Genomic DNA, 23,202 nt, shown 5'->3' on the forward strand with positions numbered 1-23,202 from the left:
GCAATGTATTTTGGTGAATTCAACCATAAAACAGATGTATTTATTAAAATAATATTTTTGTCACTAAACATATTCAGAAATGGAAAGATAATACAAATACATTCAAGCAAAATATTGCAAAAAAAAATTACAACCTACAAAATTTCAACTAAATATATATATATATATATATATATATATATATATATATATATATATATATATATATATATATATATATATATATATATTTTTTTTTTTTTTTTTTTTTTTGCTTCTCTTGATTTTTCCTCTTTTTTAAAATATTTAATATTTTCTTATAACATATAAATCTTGGTGTACTGTTGTAGGGTCGATAGACGATGCCATCGTCCATTGCCAGTGGTGGATAAACATCATGATGCTGAGCCGGCACCCCAATCCTCCGCCCCACCCCCATTGCAGCAGCAACTCGCTCACGAAAAATACACATTTAGGCCCTGTTTACACGAATACATCTTCATTTTAAATGGCATTTTAGAACGAAAACGATCCACGTCCACACTGGCGTTTCATCTAGTATTTCTGAACAGCTTTTTATCCACACTATACCGCTGAAAATGCACACCACGTGACCACACACACACAGTCATGCTCTGCAGCGTACGTGTGCGTCTAAGCTGCAGCAGTCAGAAAATGTGTAACCCCGTTGGTTCTACTCCACCCAATCCGCTCCGAGCTGGTATCGAACCAGCGAGTTTCGGCCTCCGAGTGGCCTCCGTTACACTCACCCCCCTAAACCTCACTCCCATCTGGGTCACGGCACCAATGTAACTAGTCTTTTGCGTCTCTTCTGCGTTGTGTAAATAAATATTCACTTTGATATATCTTATAGCGATTTATTGTTGTGAATACAGTCAGAACAGAAAAATGAAAATGTTATGTAAAACAATAAACAAATATTAACCCCTTCCTTCCCAATAGTATTTCAATGTATGCAAGTGAAGAGATACAATATAACCCTGTTACAAAAGCAGGTGCTTTGAGCTTAAAACCCCAGAGAGTAGTGCACTTCGGACAGTTTATTAAGGATGCCCAGCTGGATCGCATCTTACTATAGTTTTTATATTTGATATTTTATTTTTAGATTTGATATTTTAATTAATCTTGTCTCTATCTATTGACTCTTTGGTCTTTGAACTGATCAGGTAACGTTATACAGCGTCAGTACACTGCTTAAATTTTTCGCTTTCACGCTTGTAAATTTTAGCGAAAACCTCAGATACTGTTGGTTGGTTCCAGTTTGTTGTGCACCGTTTTTATTAACCAAGTTTGTCGACGCTAATATAAGCACACAGATCACTCTGCCTATTCATGCCAGAGCCTCGTGCAAAAAGTGATTGACAGGTGGTACTTTGTGTGTAACTTCTCTTTATTTATTTTTTATTTGGTTATGGGTAAAGCAAAGACCTTGCGGGTCAGGTAGTTGAAACGGTAGGCTGCAAAATAATTAATTTGCTATGAATTAAGTAATTCTTCATAAATAATTAATTCACTGCTGCCTACAATGATGTCGCCATCGTCCATCATGATGTTTCACATTAGACATTGTACAATGCCTAGATTCTCTAGCGTAAAAAAGTGATGACAAAACAGGTGATTTTGCTCATATTTTAAGATTAGAAATCTGAACACGGCAGCAACTTAATGCATTTAGGCATGTGGACATGGTCAAGACGATCTGCTGCAGTTCAAACCAAGCATTAGAATGGGGAAGAAAGTGATTTAAGTGACTTTGAACGAGACATGCCTCAATAGTTCAGGCTGGTGGTGATGGTGTAATGGTGTGAGGAAATTTTCTAGGCACACTTTGGGCCCATTAGTAACAACTGAGCATAGTGTCAATGCCACAGCCTCCCTGAGTATTGCTGCTGACTATGTCCATCCCTTTATGACCACAGTCTACCCATCTTCTAACCATGCGCCATGTCATAAAGTCTGAATCATCTCAGACTGGTTTCTTGAACATGACAATGAGTTCGCTGCACTCAAATGGCCTCCACAGTCACCATATCCCAATCCAATAGAGTACTTTTCAGATGTGGTGGAATGGGAGATTCGCATCATGGGTGTGCAGCCAACAAATCAACAAAAACTGCGTGATGCTATCATGTCAACATGGTCCAACATATCTGAGGAATATTCCCAGTACCTTGTTGAATCTATGCCATGAAGGATTGAGGCAGTTCTGAAGGCAAGAGGGGGTCCAACCCAGTACTAGTAAGGTGTACCTAATAAAGTGGCCGGTGAGTGTATTTACAGTAGGAAATTTACAAATGTCTTTATGGAACATGATCTTTACATAATAGTGATTTCTGACATTAAATAAATATGGAAAATGTTGACCCATATACAATGTATTTTTGGCTATTGCCCCCATGCAACTTGAGACCGGCTTTGTGGTCCAGGGTCACAAATGAAGACACGAGAGCACACACAAAAATATGAATAGAATGTGTGCGTTACGGTGGTGCAGTGGATAGCACGATCGCCTCACAGCAAGAAGGTGGCTGGTTCGAGCTCTGGCTGGGTCAGTTGGCGTTTCTGTGTGGAGTTTGCATGTTCTCCCCGTCATCGTGTGGGTTTTCTCCGGGTGGTCCAATTTCCTCCACAGTCCAAAGACATGCGGTTTAGGTGAATTGAATAAGCTAAATGTATGTGTGAATATGAGTGTTTCCCAGTGTTGGGTTGTGGCTGGAAAGGCATCTTCCACAGTAAAACATGTGCTATGTGGTGAGCCCTGATTAATAAAGGGACTAAGCCGAAAAGAAAATGAATGAATGAATAGAACAGGGGTGGTCAAACTCAGTCCTGGAGGGCCGGTGTCCTGCATAGTTTGGCTCCAAAAGTAATCAAACACACCTGAACATGCTAATCAGTGTCTTCAAGATCACTAGAAGTCTATAAGCAGGTGTGTTTGATTAGAGTTGGAGCTAAACTGTGCTGGACACCAGCCCTCCAGGATTGAGTTTGCCCCCTGGAATAGAATGTGTCATGCTAAAATAACGCTGGTGAGAATCAGGACAGCGGCTCCTGCTGGTCAGATGAAGAACGACAGCTGTATTTATTTTCACCAACCTCATACACAAAACAACTTTTCAGCTTTAAATAGTTTTTTCTTTGCTCTCTCACTCTCCATCTCTCTCTCCCTCTCTCTCTCTCTATCTCTTTCTCTCTCTCTATCTCTCTCCATTTTCTTTCTTTATTTGTTTGTGTGCCACATTGTTGTCTGAATGTAGTGAATCATAACTGTTTTGTCTTTTTTTTAAAACCACACTTTTTATTCTATCCTGAAATTGCTTTTCTTCACATCTTTAGAAATGTACTGGCAGGGAAAAAAGCAGCCAATAACACAGTCCAGGGTCAAAGTCTGAGGTCTCCGAGATTGAAAGAGGGTGAAAATGGATGAGCGATTTTCTCTTTCAGTAAAGGTCTGTACTGAACGCCATCATTTTTCCTTGATGGAACACCTAAAGTGGGTCAGCTGAACACCTCTCTTGGAGAAAACAGGTACATAAACATGCCTATATCAAATAAATAAAAACAGATTATTTCATCTTTACTGCTTTTTGAGGTTTTCAAACAAATATGAATTTTCATCAATTAGTGAAGCTGTAAAACATTTGACGGGTGAGAATCCAAAGAGATTTTATATTGATTTTTAACATCAAAATTTGACATTACAGAGACAAGGCAAGTTGAATGCGCCTAATGTTGGAGCACATCTGATCATTTCTGGAAGCTGATTCCAGCAGCGGGGTGCGCAGTAGCTGTAGCCACATTCACTTTGCTTTGAATTTGAATTTCTAGTTTTTATGATCCTAAAGATCTGAGTGATCTGTTATCCATATCTGTAATGTATTGAGGTCTTAGGCCATTTAGTGATTTATAGACGAGTAATAGTACTCTAAAATATATTCTGAATGTAACTGGGAGCCAGTGTAAAGACCTGAGGACAGGTGTGATGTGCTCTGATTTTCTGGTTCTAGTCAGAATCCTGGCCACAGCGTTCTGGATGAGCTGGAACTGTCTGACTGTCTTTTTGGGAAGGCCAGTGAGGAGGCCATTACAGTAATCCACCCTGCTGCTAATAAAAGCATGAACAGGTTTTTCTAGGTCTTCACTGGAAACAAAGCATCTGATTCTTGCCATTTTTTAGAGATGATAGTATGCTGATTTACTAAAGGCTCGTACACACCGGGATGCTTTTCGTTTGCATTTATCGTCAGCGTTTTTCAAGATGTTTTTCTGGATTCAAACCCAAGGGATTTTCATTGGCGTCTAGCTGAAGAGTAGGCGAAATCACTCCTTGACGTTAGATGGTGCTACACAACTTTAGCTTTTGACACCCGTTTGTAACACAGAAGACAAAGTTGACATGCTTGTTGTTATGGATGGTTCAAGTAGCAGCTCCAGCAATGAAGAAATGATTATTGTTCACCAGTGCAATAATCAGCTCCGCTTTAATACCGCCTCTGGGCATCTTTTTCAGTGTGCGCTAGCATTGACAGTTTTGCGCTTGAGCGCCTCCAAGTGCTGTTTACTGTAATTTCAGTAGCTCCGTGCACATTAACAAAAGTGCCAACCTGATTGGTGGAAAATGTTTTGACATTACACGTCAAAACAAAAAAACGTGCATGAGGCATTTTGTTTTTTGCACCTTAGTGCATGATCACATTGATGCCCTTTATTTAGTCACAAGGCGTTAAACGTAAGCAAAAAACGTCTCGGTGTGCCTTAACTGATTTGACATGACTATTGAAACTCAGATCTGACTCCAGAGTCACACCAACATTCTTGACCCTTTTTATGTTATTTGACCTTTACGCTGTGTTCACACCAGACGCAGAACGCGTGGATAAATCGCGCTATTCCCGCGTAAATTGCCGCAGGAACATTTGAGTTTACTCGCTTCATTCGGGCGTCAACCCCCCACTTTATTCGCCCGTCAAATCCGCTTCAATCGCGTGTCAAATTCACTTTAAAACAGACGTGGATTCGCGTGATGGGCAGGGCTTCTGTCTGCCCGGTGACTCTAGCTTCATAGCTAAATGGCTAACATGGATTTTATTAAGAAAATAACAGTGTTAATGTGCTTTATGGAGACTGAAAAACAGCGTCGATACGTTTAGGGTCCTGTATGAGTCCACTGCATCCTTTCAGAGGTGCATCCAGCTCTGTGAGCTCATAAACTCCTCCAGAAACTGATCCTGGATGACGGAGACTTTCAGCGGTGCCTCTGACTGAGCCAAGCCCAGTTTGATGACTTGTTGTCGGTGTCACCTGGAGGATTTGCCCCGGGACACCATCAACAGGTTCTATGTCACAATCACGCCCCCACAAGAGCAAGCTTCTGATTGGTTAACGCGGCGCGAATTTCCGCTGAAGTTCAGATTTTCCAACTCGAGTGAATCGCGCGAAACGCTCGTTAAGCGCGTCAAACGCTCCATTTGCCTCGCGCGTATCTCGCTATTCGCACCGCACAATTCTCGTCATTCGCTCCGCGCCATTCTCCCGTATCGCGCCGCAGGATGTCTATTCGCGCGTTTGCATTGACTTAACATGTAAATCACTGGCGCTTGACGCGCGTGCCGCGTCTGGTGTGAACGCAGCATTAGAGCCACGGTACGCATTCACCCTGAGAACCTCAACCAAACGCAATGACTTTTTTCCCTTTGTTTAACTGAAGAAAGTTTTGGCACATCCAATTGTTAATTTCATCAATGCATTGGCAGAGGGTGTCAATGGGGCTGTAGTCATTAGGCAGTAAGGCTAGGTAGATCTGAGTGTCATCAGCATAGCTGTAGTAGGAGATTTGGTTCTTTCTCATTATTTGGCTCAGAGGAAGCATACAAAGGTTGAACTGGAGAGATGCCAGAATCGAGCCTTGTGGGACTCCACATGTCATGGGTTTCCACCTCGACCTATGGTACTGGCATACCACTTTATATCTGAACCATTTGACGACCGTGTTAGACAACCCATCCCAGTTTTCCAGCCTATCCAAAAGAATGCTGTGTTCGACAGTGTCAAATGCAGCGCTGAGATCAAGCAGTACCAGCACTGTTAGTTTGCCTGAATCTGTATTTAGCTGGATATCATTAATTATTTTTATACGAGCGCTCTCTGTACTGTGATGTGTTTTGATACCAGATGGAAAATTGTCTAACCACCCCTTGAAGTTGGACTAACCTGGTTAAAAACAAAGCTTTTGGCAATGAAAGGGAGATTTGAGATTGGTCTGTAATTGCTCAGTTGGGTGTTATCCAGGTTGCTCTTTTTCAAGAGGGCTTTAACAACTGCAGTTTCAAGTGCAGCTGAACAGAGAAAATTTTACCACCACTTTACTTCCTTTTTCTGACAGGAACTATTTTTCTAGTTGAATAAGGATTTTCATGGTTCCCCTAGGGCATGTAATTTCTGGAAAATCATGGAATTTCGATGGTTTATTCCAGATTTTAAAAGCCTACATTTTAAATAACAGATTTTGACAAACCTTAAAATTTGTAATACATTTTCACACCCCTACTTCTAGGTCCCCATATGAATAAAATGTGTTTACATCAAAAAAAACATGTTGAAAATACGAATTGATTTGATGTAAGTTTTCTGCCTTGGTGTCAAAACAACATCAAATTGACATCTAACATTGGCGTCAAAAAAACACGTCGAAACTCGATTGCAGAACAATTTTTGACGTGTTTTTTGACGCCAATGCTAGGGGTCAATTTGATTAAAGGTAGTTTACATACAATGTAAACGAACAAAATCAAGTGTACATTTGTATTCGAAGCTTTCAGATGAATTAAACTCTCCTTGTTCTTTGTGTCGGCATTTTGGCAGTCAAAATGCTATCAATGTGTGGATGTCAAATGGCCATCAAGATTTTGACATCAAATTGATTAGCATTTTTGCGCGTTTCAACATCATGCTTGATGCCTTATTTTTAAAAATAGAAGCAGATATTTGCAGTCCTTTGAGTATGTTCCAATATCTCTTTGTGGTCCCACTTTATATTAAGTAGCCTTAACTAATATGCACTTACACTGAAGCTAATCATTTGTTCCTATTATGTAAATACATGGCTTTACATTGTACTTACGCTTGATTAAACACCTGTGTGTAATTGCATCTGTAATTAATTTCTGTATTTACATTTGTAATTACACTGTTGACCATCCCTTACACCTTAACCCTCCCTTAAACCTTCCCATACTACCAATCCTATAGCTCACCCTACCTTTATACCACCTCAAGAGCACCAGAAGTGTTCTGCAGTACATTATGAACACAGTAACTACATTGCATTTATTTGTGGATGCAAGTACATAGTATTCAAGGCCACCTAATATAAAGTGGGACCAAATCTCATACCTTTTGCACTGTTGCGTTTGCAACATTCCTTACCATTCTATTCTTTTTAATATAGTGCTTCTGTTTGTTCTCTTGTTGACAACTGAATCCAATTCCTCTGTATCTCTGCAGCTATTCTTCATTCCTCGAGGTTAGGTCTGTCTTGTAATCTTAATAAACATTGGAGCTCCACAGTGAAGGATTTCAGACACGTAAACACATCAGCTCTGGCCCGGTTCAAAGCTTTCTTGCTTTTGAGATAAACATTTACAGTAACTTCTGTTCAGGGAGGGTTTTTTTCAGCCCTGTCTTCCTCTAGAGTTTCCGTTTTATATGGGTGTGTCAAGTAATTTATTTCTGTGTGGTTTTACATTTGGTATGCTGCTATCTACTGAACGTTTCTGAGACAAGTGTACATGTATTTTAAGCTGCTGTAATTCACCTGGCACTTACATTATTATGACTTCTCAGAGGCACTCTAGCAGTGCGTTCACACTGTGCCTGTGAAGCTGTGAATAATAAATGCCCTTCCTCATTTTTGCTCATGATCAACAGGCAGGTCACTGTAGTTTGTGAAAATCTGCCTGGGTTCATAAGTCTTTCTGTCTGTCTCTCTTTTCATCTGTAGTTTTGTTTATATATTCATCTGTTTGTCCGTCCATCTATCTTATCTATCTATCTATCTATCTATCTATCTATCTATCTATCTATCTATCTATCTATCTATCTATCTATCTATCTATCTATCTATCTATCTATCTATCTATCTATCTATCTACTTACTAACCTATCTGTCTTTCTTTCTATCTGTCTCACTGTTTATCTCCCTGTATGTCTTTTTTTGTCTGTATGTACTTTTATAAATCTGCCTTCCTTTTCTGTTTGTCTGTCTGTCTGTCTGTCTGTTTGTTTTGATATTTGTCTCTCTGACTGACCAGCCGACTGTTTATATCTATCTATCTGTCTGTTTGCTTATATATTTATCTGTCTGTTTATGTATTTGTATGCTTGTCTGTCTGTCTTTTTGTCTGCTTTTATTTTTATCAGTCTATCTATCCAACCATTTATGTATCTGTCTTTCTGTTTCTATATGTTTATCTGTCTGTCTGACTATCTATCCAACCATTTTTAAATTTATATATCTATTTGTTTAAATATTTATGTCTATCTGTCTGTTTATTTATATATTTATATCTGCCTATCTATCCAACTATTTATTTATCCATCCATCCGTCCCTCTGTCTGTCTATTGTATTATCTATTGTTCTATCTGTTTATATCTATCTGTCTGTCCAACCATTTATATATCTATCTATTTATATATTTTTACATCTGTCTGTCTGTTTATATATTTATCTCTCTGTCTATCTATCCAACCATTTATATTTATCTGTCTGTTTATATATTTATGTCTATCTGTCTGTTTATTTATATATTTATGTGTCTGTATGTCTGTATATATTTTACCTTTCTGTCTATCTATCCAACCTTTTAAATATCTATCTGTCTGTTTATATATTTATCTGTCTATCTGTCTTTTTATATATTTATCTGTCTATCTGTTTGTTTATATATTTATCTGTCTATCTGTCTTTTTATATATTTATCTGTCTATCTGTTTGTTTATATATTTATCTGTCTATCTGTCTGTTTATATATTTATCTGTCTATCTGTTTGTTTATATATTTGTCTTCGTCTATCTAACCAACTGTTTATGTGTATCTAAATATATTTATTATTCTATTTATTATACTGTTCACAGTATGTCTGATAATATTTATCTATCCATCCATCCATCCATCCATCCATCCATCGATCCATCCATCCATCCATCCATCGATCCATCCATCCATCCATCCATCCATCCATCCATCCATCCATCCATCCATCCATCCATCCATCTATCTATCTATCTATCTATCTATCTATCTATCTATCTATCTATCTATCTATCTATCTATCTATCTATCTGTCTGTCTACAGTACGTGTCTGTCTGTTTATATATTTTTATCTGACTGGCTGTCTGTTGTTACAGTTTGTTGTTTGTCTTTCTGTCTATACGTGCACATATATGTGTACCTATATATGTGTCCTTCCTTTCTCTTCACCACATATATGGTCACATTAGTTTCATTTCCTTAAAATATGCTATCTCTCTCTCTATCGTTCTCTTTCTCTCTCTCCAGTGTGAAGCGCAGTGTGTGTCAGAAAGTGTTGTGAGATTTCCATAAATGCTGTTTGTGCCGGTGTGGCCTCTGCTGCATGCGCCGCTCGCTGTGAATACTGATTTGGAGTCTTACATCAGCTCAGGTTCAGTGTGAATATGCTAAGCTGGCACTAATGCCGCAGAGAGCCGTTACATAAGACCTGACCGCTCAGACTCATTAGAGCTCGCTGTTTTTCACCAATACTCCCCCTCCCTTTCTCTTTCTCTCTCTCTTATAGAATTCACTCATTCTGCGCAATCTGATAGTAGGAGGGGAATGAAATGAAACTGTGTAACCTCTGAACGACCTCCTGAAGTTTGAGAAGTCTCAAGACGAGCGAGCGAGAGAGAGGGAGAGGGAAACACTGAAAAGCGAGAGCGCCTTGTTTAACTGAAAGCGAGAATGATGGTATTAAAAGGAAGTAGAACAGCTGTAACCATGGAGACCAGCTAAGTGGAAAGATGATGATGATGATTTTTATTTTTTGTGAAGGATGAGTTGGTATTCTGTGAAAAAAGAAGGACATGAGGGAACAAAAGGTGAGCGAGAGTGCAGCAAATATATAGAAAGTATAGTGTCAGGGTGATCAAACCTGCATGTTTAATTGAGTTAAACAGAACGAGTGCAGGGTGTGAGATGGAGCGGTGTTTGTTGGGGTGCGAATGGGTCAGTGGGGGGGTTATACAGTCCAAAAAATAGGTCACGATTTTGTCATCTTTCTAGTTCATCTGTACATGGGTGTTGTTTCTTAGGCTTTTATTACATTGTATCTGGATGATATTAGATCCAGCTGCTATCTTTCTCTGCTTTCTTGCTTTGTCTCTTTCTTTCTTTCCATTTTATCATCTGTAAGGAGACACGCTGATGGAGACTGGAGGAAGAGTTATATATTTTTTGTTTGAAAGTACGTCTGCACTTTCTCAGAAAACTTTTATATTCCCCTGAGGAACTTTTAGTTCACCCACAAAGTATGGAATAGTTTAGTGTGTGAACATAATTTTTTTATCTAATTTTTCCCTGCCACTTTTTCTAATTTTCCTTACTCAAAAACCACATCAACATGAACAAATCATGTTGAACTTGATACATCACATCATGTTGAACATGATACATCACACTTTTTTCACATGAAAATGCTCCTAAACCACACAGACAGTCTGTTAAAAGAGTATTATAGTGTTTTTTCTTTTGCGCTCACTAGGGCTGCATTATTCATTCATTCATTTTCCTTCGACTTAGCCCCTTTATTCAAAAGGGGTCAACACAGCGGAATGAACCGCCAACTTATCCAGCATATGTTTTCCACAGCGGATGCCCTTCCAGCTGCAACTAAGTAAACTCATTCACTCTCACAGTCACACACACACATAAGACTCTATTTTAATGATCTAGGCGCAAAGTTCGGCTTCTTTACTTTCTCTGTACTTTTACTCTTTACTCCTTTACATTCGTTGTTAAGGAAACAGTGTTGTATGCACTCCACTGAAGACATTTATTAGCCTACGTATTTAATTTCTTGGTTGAGACCAAAGATTAATTTCAAAACTATTTCTAAATTCAGTTCGAATGTCCAGCAAATTAAAAAAATTAACAATAATAACGAAGTGTTATATCCAAACACACATCCTATTCTTATGCCCCATATGGGGATGCATACTTTAAACCTTCTTTCTGTTGGTCAATGACGTGGTCTATTTCAGTTTCTCAAAATAGCAACGCGCCAACAATGTGCCTTAATACCTCCTTTTTAGACTGGAACACCCATGAGTCCACAAAGTGGCACAAATGGATTTGCTACTTAAACAAAATGTTGCAAAACAGGAAAATTAGGGTTGCACTTGTCTAAAAATAGCAACAACTCGCACTAAACACATCTTGCACCCTAATGCGCTGAGTGTATGATAGGACCCATTCACTACGGCCAATTTAGTTTATTCAATTCACCTATAGCAGATGTCTTTGGACTGTGGGGGAAATCGGAGCACCCGGCGGAAACCCACGTCAACACGGGGAGAAAGAACATGCAAACTCCACACAGAAATGTCAACTGACCCAACCGGGACTCAAAGCAGCGAACTTGCCACCCAAGTTGTATTAATTTAGTCAAAAACACAATAAAAAACTGTAAATTTATTAAACCTTGTTTGAATTTAAAATAACTGCTTTTAACTGGCGTTTTTGGTCAAATATTGTGTAAGTCTGTGTTCATTAAAGGTGTGTGTTTGTGTGCGTTTATGTTGCAACATAGGCTTTTTCTGAAAATGTAGCCCAATATACATTTCTGGAGATCACAAATTATGTAGCCAGAAATACATATGTCTGCATTTCATCTTTAAAACAAACGCTATGGGGCGGTATCACTAGGTTTGTCCAATGGCTCGCCGTGTACGTCGGTGGGCTTGGGATGCATAGAGGAGTCGACCGTGACAACAGGGTTTATGTACAGTGAAGAACAGTTCTTCTGTAGATCGGAAATTCTGTAGCCAAAAGTATGAATAGCTGCATTTCGTCATACCACGATACAGTGTGGTATGATGATATTCCTTTTCGCACTTAACAGCTAACCGCTTACCTCCGGATGGCCAGCATACCTCTGTATGGACAGCACATCAGCCTTTAGCTGGTTCACAAAAACTAAAACTGCAAAAAGCAAAGCTCCTGGGACGTATTTGGTGCTCTCCAGAACTGCATATAGAGGTATATAATCAGAATGAGTCTGGGTTGTGCAATTCACAATCATACATAAATGGAAAACACCTGTGAATCACAAAATAAGGAAACTGTAAATTAACCGATATTTTTTTAATTAGAAAAGTCATTGTATAACGATGGTTTGTTATGTAGAAAGTCCAAAAATATTGCTAATAATATTGACCTTAAAATATATTTTTTTTAATTAAAAACTACTCTTGTTCTAGCCAAAATAAAACAAATAAGACTTTCTCCAGAAGAAAAATTATTATAGGGAATAATGTGAAAAATTCCCTGTTTTGTTAAACATCATTTGTAAAATATTTAAAAAAGAAAAAAATTACAGGAGAACGAATCATTTTGACTTCAACTGTACATACAGTGAAGCTCCTTTAACGGTTTTGATTTGCTCTCAGTGGAGTTTGGGTTTAGGTGTTAGTCAAATCTATTATCTGTCTGAGATGTTCAGAAAATGGAAGAATACAAGCGGCATGTGTGCTACAGCATGCAGAAGCATTGTGGGTGTTTCTGCTGATCAGCCTATCCCTGCCGATATATGGGTCAGACTCACATGGCACTGCATGCTGCTTGACTCAACACCAGTAAACAGGCTTGCTTGCTCATTCGTTTCCATGGCAACACCGTCCTGCCCTTTCGCTGCCTTCTCAATGGCTCCCCGAACATCTGCTTTCTCTTGCAGAATGAACATTTCAGAGAAATTTGCCTTCCAAATGAGAGACACATCACTCATGTCTGCTTTTATTTACCTTGTCGGTCAGTGACGTGTTGGGTTATTTGCCAAGTGGGTCAAAACGCATGTCATTTTGCTTGTTGTTCTCATTCGTTTACTCCATATGGGTGTGACTGCACAGTCTGCGCTGACATTTAGTCTGGTGATTGAGCAGTTTTGAAGCGCATTATTCTCTTTTGAAAGGCACAGGTAGAACAAACGGAGATGTTGTCAATAGCCTTTGTTGACCCAAGCTATACATGCCAGTCATACAACATTCTATAGAAATGCTGTGTTATTTACATCCAAATTTGGGTCAAATATGAACAAACCCAAGCTTTTGTTTACTTTTTATTTTCATTTTCATTTAGAAAAATACATACATACATACATACCTAAATCCTTACAACAAAAGGATGGACCTTATACCTGTATCACACTTCACTTGGAAGTACTCTATCACAGTAAATTTAACTTAATCTAGCATGGTAAAAAAAAAACTCAAACCTGTTGTTCGCAGATAATATTGTTCTGTTGGCTTCATCGAACATGGACCTTCTGCATGCACAGGGGCAGTTTCTGACGCGGCTGCAATGAGAACCAGCACCTCCAAGTCCAAGGCCATGGTGCTTCACTGGAAAAAGGTGGTCTGCCATCTCCAGAAAAAGTCCTTACCCCAGATTGAGGAGCTCAAATATCTTGGGGTTTTGTTCATGAGTGAGGAAAGGATGGAACTTGAGATTGACATGCGGATCGGTGCAGCAATAAATGCAGTTGATGTACCAGTTTGTTGTGGTAAAGAAGGAGCTGAGCTGAAAGGAAAAGCTCTTGGATTTACCAGTCAGTTCCTACTCTCACCTATGGTCATGAGCTTTGGGTCATCACTGAAAGGACAAGATCTCAGATACAAGCAGCCGAAATGAGTTTCCTTCGCAGGGTGGCAGGGCACACCCTTATAGATAGGGTGAGGAGGTCTGTCACCCGGGAGGAGCTCAGAGTGGAGCCACTGCTCCTCCACATCGGGAGAGGTCAGCTGAGGTGGTTCGGGCATCTGTTTCTGATGGCCTACCCAGGAAGGTGTTCCAGGCATGTCCCACCAGGAGGAGACCTTATGGAAGACTCAGGACACGCTGGAGGGACTACTGTATGTCTCTCAGCTGGCCTGGGAACACCTCGGGATCTCCCGGGAGGAACTGGAGAAAGTTTCTGGGTAGAGGGAAGTCTGGGGTTCACTACTAAGACTGCTGCCCCCATGATCCGGCCCCGGAAAAACGGATGAAAATGAATGAATGAATGAACTCAAAACCCTAGGGGAGAACGCGGACGAAACTATAATTTTTCATAACGATAGAAGAAGTTTTTAGCAGACATATATTTTTGCTGTTTCTAACTTACAAAAGTTAGTAAAATCAGGCGTTCTATTAAAATCAGGTGTTATTTTGTAATAATGTAGAAAACGTCCAATATAATTTCACTTTAAGCAAAAGTTGCACATTGTTACTATTGACTCCGACAGCAGAGACGAAAGTAACACACGGCTGAGTCAAGAGTAACACAACAATATTTGCTAGATTTACTAACTTAATCTTGTTTAATTAAAATATATGAGACTGTGACCTTGTTAAGGTTAACTGCAAACATATTTTGTCATAAATAAAAACATAAATAAAAATATTTAATTTCATTTAAATTTCAGCTCCATTAAATATTTCAAATGCAATCCAACAATACAAAATGTTTTTGAATATTTTTTATTATTATTGGCAATATGCATTCATTTTTTAAAACATCTAAATTTAAGTGTAGTTAATTTATAAACTAATTTTGAGAGGATCATGTGCTTATGATTGCTTGCGGCTGGTTCCGCGTTATCAAATTTATGATTCACCAATCAGACGATTCCTCAGCCACTATAAATACCCCAAGTTCCATATCACAGCCATCTTCATTTTGAAGAATCCTCCCTTCCACCCATACTCCTCCTCCTTACCTAGATGGGTGATGCGGTGGCCCAGTGGTTAGCACTGTTGCCTTACAGCAAGAACGTCACTGGTTCTAGTCCTTACCAAGCCAGCCAATGTTTTTGTGCGGAGTTTACACATTCTCACCATGCTCACGCGGGTTTCCCCCGGGTTCCCCAGTTTTCTCTCATCGTCCAAAAACACGCAACTTAAGTTAAATGACTAATCCAAATCACCACCACAGACATGCTCCTAGTCAGTAGTTTTCTCTTAAGAGCAATCCATATCTGTTCATTAGCTACTACAGCAGGGGAGTTCTTGGGATTACCTGAGCTTAAACTCCCCTATAATGTTGCAAACGGGAGGGAGCCCTGGGCTCGAGGATCTTATGAGTTCAAGACTCTCTCCCGGGACAACATGCCAAACAACCTTTATAATCAATTATCAGCTAAGTGTGAACTCTTGAAATAATGAAAACTCTAATGTGGAAGTGAAAAATAAGGCATGGCTATCAGCAGTGGGACCTAAATAATGGTGTTGCTTTCGTCCCCACAGAAACTCTTGCTATTCAAACCTGATTTACTTTTTAAAATGAAAAACTCTTTAAATTCTTAAAATGAAAAGACACTTTAAACTGAAGGATGTGTTATTGCACTAAACAACCTGTAGATTGATCATTAGTGTGACACATGAAAAGAGAAACTTGTACTAAGGAAAAATTTTACTTCTCCAACAATAATTTACTTTTTGCACTTCAAACAGAAATTTGGAGCTAACCGAGATACACAGTCCCAAAATTTGCTGATATTTGGCAGCTCCATCAAGGGTTGCATGCTGAATGTGCTGTTATTGACCTTATTCTGCAATGCGGAAGTGCGCTCATTTTGCAATTGTTTTAGTACTTCCGATTCTGCAGCCTATGAGAGAAATGACTAGGAATAATAAACTGCAGAAAACGGTCAAACTACTTGCTGTACAAACAAGTGTTTGCATGATTATACAAACAAAGCAGAATAATATGAGAAAATATCAATTTGCAACATCAAGCAGCATAATGAGCTGTTTTCAATGTCTAAAATGAATGGAAGTGAATGAGACCGGAAATCTCAAACCAAAAATATTCCAATGGCTGCGCCTGCTTTTATGCAGAGAATAAGGTGAATAGCCTGGAAAGCAAATTACTTTAGCCGCATGTTACATTCGTCCCCGCCATCCCTTAAGTCCCACCCCACCCATCTAACACAGATTAAAATGTTTGTAGAAGATTAAATAAATTAAAAAATAAATAAAAGGCATATTATATATCAATAATATGTAGTTTTTTTTTTACAATTGTACAATAATACAATTGTAATAACACAGAAGTGGCTAGGGCAAAAATTAAAGCAAAGTGAACATGGGCAGTAAATCCAAATGAGACAAAGTAAATATAAAATAAATAATTAAATAAAATATATAAATAAATCAACATACAATAGTCTTGTGAAAATCTATAGCATTTCAGTCTATCTGTAACCCAAGTTTTTTAATCCATTGGTTGGGGTTCATCCATATTTTATTTAAAATTGAGTTGCAATAATCAAACATGTTAGACCATAAAGAAGTCAACAATGCATTGCTATTTCAAAGTTATCCAAATGTATTCTATATACCAAGATCTATTGAATACTGCCAGCTAGATAATCAGAGATGCATTACTCATATACAGTTTAAGTAAAAGCTATTCGCCCTCCTGTGATTTTTATTTTTGTATTGTTTCCCAAATGATGTTTAATAGAGCAAGGATTTTTTTCACAGTATTTCCTATAATATTTTTTCTTCTGGGGAAAGTTTCATTTGTTTTGTTTCGGCTAGAATGAAAGCAGTTTTTAATTTTTTAAACACCGTTTTAAGGTCTATATTATTAGCCCGCTTAAGCAATATTTGTTTTCGATTGTCTACAGAACAAACCATCGTAATACAATGACTTGCCTAATTACTCTAACTTGCCTAATTAACCTAGTTAAGCCTTTAAGTGTCTCTTTAAAGTGCATAGAAGTGTCTTGAAAAATATCTAGTCAAATATTATTTACAGTCATCATGTCACAGATAAAATAAGTCAATTATTAGAGATAAGTTATTAAAACTATTATGTTTAGAAACGTGTTGGAAAATATTCCTTCCCTTAAACATAAATTGGGAAATGCTTGTTGCTTGTTATGCTTGTTTTTCTCTTTCATTTACTTTTTCTTTTCATGACTGACCAATCAAAATCAAGCATTCCAGAGAGCCACACAATAATCCCGGTGATAACAACCAATTAAACTTACAACACAGGCTCATCTGCGCACTATGAATCATCTTGAGCATTATTAAATATATCCATGTATATGCTAATCTGTCACTTTTTTGACTCTTCCTGAAGTTGAATCAAATTAACCTCATGAATCATTTTAGCTTTAATCAATTAAACAGACTATTATAACTTATAAAATTAGGTTAGAAACATGATTCATTTAGATTAGATAATATAAGATATAATTAACATAGATGGCATGGTGGCTCAATGGTCGCCTCACAGCAAGAAGGTTGCTGGTTCAAGTCCCGGCTGGACCAGTTGGCGTTTCTGTGTTCAGTTTGCATTGTCTCCCCGTGTTCATGTGGGTTTCCACTGGGTGCTCCGGTTTCCCCCACAGTCCAAACACATACGCTATAGGTGAATTTAATCATTTTCCAGTTATGGGTTGTGGCTGGAAGGGTATTCGCTGCGTAAAACATATGCAGCAATATAGTTGTTGTTTTATTCCACTGTGGCAACTGAAATAGAGACTAAGCCGATAGAAAATAAATGAATAATCAACATAAAAACGTGCTTTTTTTTCCTATATGATTTTTTTACAGTGTAGCTTATTTAAGGCAGGGGTTGGCAAATAAGTTTGTCATCTGAATGTTCATTATTCTTTACTTAAAGTCATTGAGTATTTTTTCATTGAGTATTTTTGATGCATATTTCTGCCTGGTTGATGCATATTACTGCCTGAAAGGTACAGGTAAAATAGATGTTGAATACTGTAGATGCAAAGATGTCATATTGATGTCATTGTCGACCAAAGTTACACATGCAGTCATTCTATGCTAAAAAAAACTGCTGGGTTGTATCTACACTGAAAAAAATTATTCATTGGATTTCCTACAAATTAGTATTATTATTTTTTTGGTAAGTGGTTGAAAACAATTTATATGTGCTTAATTTAAACAACTAAATTAAATTTAAATTTAATTTGTTAGATTTAATTAAATTCAACCCATATAAATTGTTTGCAACCACTTACCTCATAAGAATTTAGTAAATCCAATGAATATTTTTTCAGTGCACTCCAATTTAGTTTAAATACGGACAAACCCCAACATTGCATTACATTTTTGAAAATTATTTCAAGTTACACTTTTTTTAGTAAGCAGTTGGGTTTGTTCGATCTCAATTTATGTTGAACAGGTCATTCACAGGGTCTTAAAAAGCATTAAAAGTTCATGAATCAATTATGAGAAATTTAAGGCCCTTAATAGGTATTAAAAAGTCTTGATCGCGTTTTTACGAAGCTTTAATTTTTGTTCAAGCAAAAAAAAGTGTCTGACTCCAAAAAGCATACATTTATGTATTCTCCTCCTAATATTAACAACAACGTGCTCAATCCACGCAATTGGTTTGAGCTGAGGCGCGTCTGGCCAAAAGTCCGGGTGATGTCACGTAATTTGCGACAAATGCGGGAAAGTGATGTGAAGGTCTCCTCAAATAGTGAAACCATAGAGTGAAACAGACTGCAAAAGGGGAAAATGTAAGTTTACGTTCTCCTGGTTGGAGAAAGACAAGTTACTTATGTTGCTCAGTGGCTGATGCCTGTCGCTGAAAACAGCCGCGTAGTTTATTCTTTCAAGCTTTGTTTCTTCTGAGCTTATCTGAGTTCTGTTGCACGGTTGTGCTCCATTGATTTATTTAACTATGACTGTTCATTAACAACAGTTTATTTAGTTAAATGTTTGATACTGACTAGAACTTGAAGTAGTGATGAGGCCTTCAAATATTTTGAGATGGTCTTAAAAAAGTCTTAAAAAGGTTTAGAAATTATCTTTAGGTTTCCTGCAATATACCCTGTTGAAACAAGTAAGCAAAAACTTTTTTTTTTTTTGTCTAAACATATTGTAGTCACATGGTAAAAGACATAAATGTTTTATTTATGCCCTATTGTTTGGTCATAAGGAAAAAGAAAGATCTGTCTTTGACGCTGTTATGAAGCAGATGTTGACAACAGATGTACGGATCCATACGCAGGTTTTATTAACAGAGAATAATCATACAGGCAATGGTCAAAATCGGTGGTAAACGGGTACAGGCAAATCCAGAAGCGTTTTCGGATCACTGGCAAGTGCTCGATACAAGCGGAAGGCAACATAAACGAAAGAACAAGGCAAGGGTCAGACACGGAAAGTCTAGACTAGAAAAACGCTTTGTAATGTTGCAGGATAACCAAACAAGACTCAGCCATGAGAATGTAACCGTGTGTAAACAGTCTTTTGCAGCTCCCAGCAGTGTGTGTGATCAATAATAAACCAGAACAGGTGTGCGTGTGGGGTGCCTGAAGAGAGTTGAAGTTCATATGGTGACATAATTGTAGTCCGAGTAAAAATTTATGTTCTACAGCAATCTATGAGGGTTAGATCTCTGGTGGTCGTGACAGATGCATTTTGCAAATTACATTGACAAAAATGCTGGGTTTCATGCAGTTGATTTGTGTTGGGACAACATGAATTAAGTTAACTTATAGTTTTTTTTACAAACTTAAGAATTGTGTTGTTTCAACTCATTTTAAATAAGTAGTTTGAGTGTATTTTTTGAGTGTATTCTCCTTGAAAAGTAAAGGTGGAATTAATGCAAATGTAGTCAAAAGTCTTTGTTGACCCAAGCCACACACTCCAGCAATACTATAGAAGTCCTACAACAATGCACTCTGGTTTTGAAGTGACTCTTGTTCACTTATGTGTATTAAACCAAGATTTGTTTAAGATTACAATAGTCATGTGCTGATAGAAATGTGTTTTATAACCCTCATAGCACTTTGAATATTATTGTATTAATGTTTACTCACTAGTGGTTCCTGCATATGTTCATGAAGGAAAGGGCAGGTCAATCTTTGGTCTAAAACTGGCAGGTTCATTTACAGTTGAAGTCAAAATTATTAGCCTCTTTGTGAATTTTTATTTTCTTAATCAATTATTTCTTAAATGATGTTTGACAGAGCAATGAATTTTTGACAGTATGTCCTATAATATTTAATATTTTGTTTTTAATTGTCTACAGAACAAATCATTATAATGATTTGCTTAATTATCCTAACTTACCTAGTTAAGCCTTTAAATGTCACTGAATACTAGTATCTTAAAGTATCTAGTAAAATATTATGTACTGTCATCAAAGATAAAAGAAATCAGTTATTAGAAATTAGTTATTAAAACTGTTATGTTCACAAATGTGTTAAAAAAAATCTTCTCTCTGTTAAACAGAAATTGGGCAACATATACAGGTATATATATATATATACATATATATATATATATATATATATATATATATATATATATATATATATATATATATATATATATATATATATATATATATATATATATATTAATAATATATTAACTAGGCAGGTTAGGGTGATTAGGCAAGTTATTGTATAGTGATGGTTTGTTCTGTAGAGTCAAAAATATATATATATATATATCTTAAAGGGGCTAATAATTTTAACCTTAAAATGGTTTATAAAACATTTTTAACTGCTTTTGTTCTAGCCAAAATAAAACAAATAAGACTTTCTCCAGAAGAAAAAAACATTATCAGAGATACTGTTTAAATTTCCTTGCTCTGTTAAACATCATTTGGGAAATATTTAAAACAGAAATAAAATTCAAAGGTCGGCTAATAATTCTGACTTTAACTGTATATGGGAACTAATAATTCAGGAGGGCTAATAATTCTGACTGAATATTACCTTTTTTTTTTCATTTATTCCCTTTGAAAGGTATACAGATAGATAATTAATATTTTCTCATTGGTTTCAGTGGTAATGTACAGCTCATTCTTTGGTCAGTTTTGCTGTTGTTACATTCGTAGCTGCTAAAGCATGTTAGTGCATGCCTGAAATAACAATGATATAATATCTGATTGTTTAACAAGTATGACGTCTGATTCAGTAGGTGTAGTTGTGTTTAAAGAGCTTTCACCCAGAGGTGTGTCAAAGCTGGCTGGCTATTACTCAAATGTGGATCAGTGTTGTTATTCTCAGTTTCATTTTATGTATGAAGAGCAGTGTTGTCACGATATTAGAATTTTCCAACTCTGATGCAATACCTTAAAAAGGATTGATATAATGATATACTATTTTCAACATTGTGGGGAACAACTTCTGCAACATTAAAAGTATGCAAGTGAAGTAAAGAGAGAAAAAATACCACACAGTACTTATATCATGTATCTCAGCAGTCCTTTGGCTCTATTTTAACAATCTAGGCGCAAAGTCTAAATCGCATGGCGCAAAAGCATTAAGGCTGGGGAAAGGATGGAAAAATACTGTTTGTGCACCAGCGCATGGTCTACAGGGTTGTGCTTGTTCTCTTAATGAGGTATGGGTGTGTTTTAAGCATAACATGCATTAAACCAATCAGAGTCTCATCTCTCATTCCCTTTAAGAGTCAGTTGCTTCGTGCTTTTAGCGCATTTGCTATTTACATGGTGGACTTTCTAAGTGGAAAAACTGAACGCTTCATTAACGAGAAAACAGTTAAACATACCATCTGCAGTGCCAGTATAAAGAAAGAACTTATCCCATTCAGCCTCTTAACTTTCTCTTTACTTAACTTTTACTCTTTACTTTACTCCTTTACTTTCGTTGATAATGAAACGGTGGAAACTCACTCCTCTGAAGACATCCATTAGCCTACATATTTAATTTCGTTTGTTAAAAGCAAAGATTTGTTTCAAAACTATTTCTATATTCAGTTCTAATTTCCAGCAAGCAAATAAATGAACAATAATAACAAAGTGTGGTCAATAACTGAGCTATATCCAATCACACGTCCTATTTTTATGCCCCATATGGTGATGCATACTGTACATTTCCAAAACCCGACAGGTGTTTTAAAACAAATATAAATATGCATAAAAAATAATACTACTAAAAATAATAACATTGTACAAATGTAAATTGTCATGAATAAACTTTTTGTAACATTTTAATCCTTTATTTTATTCATATGTAAAAAAATTTGTGTATTACTGTACATCCTTTGTGTATAAAGCAATGTGTAAGCATTTGGACCTGCATCGGTGTATAACAAACGCACTCTGCACTGGACTTCAAGACTGGACAGATCAGCTTTTAGTTGATTAATGGCGTGGTCTATTTAAGTTTCTCAAAATAGCAACGCGCCATCAATGTGCCTTAACACACTTCCTTTTTAGACCAGAGCACCCATGAGTCCATAAAGTGGAGCAAATAGATTTTCTATGTAAACAACGTGGCGCAAAACATAGAAATTAATGTTGCACTGGTCTGAAAATAGCAACAAATCTCACCATACACCTCTTGCATCTTATTGCACCAAGTGTATAGCACCCCTTAAGTCTAAAAGGCAATAAATTACAAAATTAAATGAGCGTATTCTCATCTTATTTTCTGATTAAAACAAAAGTGTTAATAATAATATTATAATATATAAATATAAAACATATAATCATATAAATATAACTAATATAATATATAAACAAAATTATATTTTTGCTGGTCAGAAGAGAAAGTTCAAGAGAGTAAAGCAAGCATCGATTCTAATCAAGCGAATTAAGGCAAAGGCAGTTTCTGCTTGACTAGTAGTGTATTCAGCATTGAACTACACTGTTATAAATGTGATTACTTACGTTTTTTATTGCAATAAGTTATAATTAAAAAGATACAGCATTAGTTAATACGATTCAAAGTAATCTTTTTATTTATTTTTTAATGTTACAAAATAAATGAGGAAATTACCCATGGCAAGTAATGTAAAATGGTTTAGTATATTTATCTTCAGCCCATGACTCTCAATTATATTTGTATTTTTGCCCTTCATTTGAAAAAGTTTGGTATGAAGTATGGTTAAAACATGGACTTGAACAATGTGCTGTATACAATAATCTAAAAAAAGAGTTTAACTAATAATTTTCCAAC

The 23,202-nt window shown here is 36.9% G+C and overlaps 1 protein-coding gene and 1 long non-coding RNA gene across 2 annotated transcripts in view; one reads left to right on the top strand and one right to left on the bottom strand.

Moving 5' to 3' along the window:
- Positions 1-23,202, bottom strand: part of cactin — a 465,667-nt gene that overhangs the window by 208,518 nt on the left and 233,947 nt on the right. The window lies entirely within an intron of this gene.
- Positions 9,760-11,736, top strand: LOC147837247 (uncharacterized). Its single transcript, XR_015479108.1, has 2 exons — positions 9,760-11,356; positions 11,534-11,736. It is a non-coding gene; the product is annotated as an uncharacterized LOC147837247 (long non-coding RNA).

Source organism: Danio rerio, chromosome 2 (assembly GCF_052040795.2).
Source record: "Danio rerio strain M-AB ecotype USA chromosome 2, GRCz13ab, whole genome shotgun sequence".
Classification (NCBI taxonomy): Eukaryota; Metazoa; Chordata; class Actinopteri; order Cypriniformes; family Danionidae; genus Danio; species Danio rerio.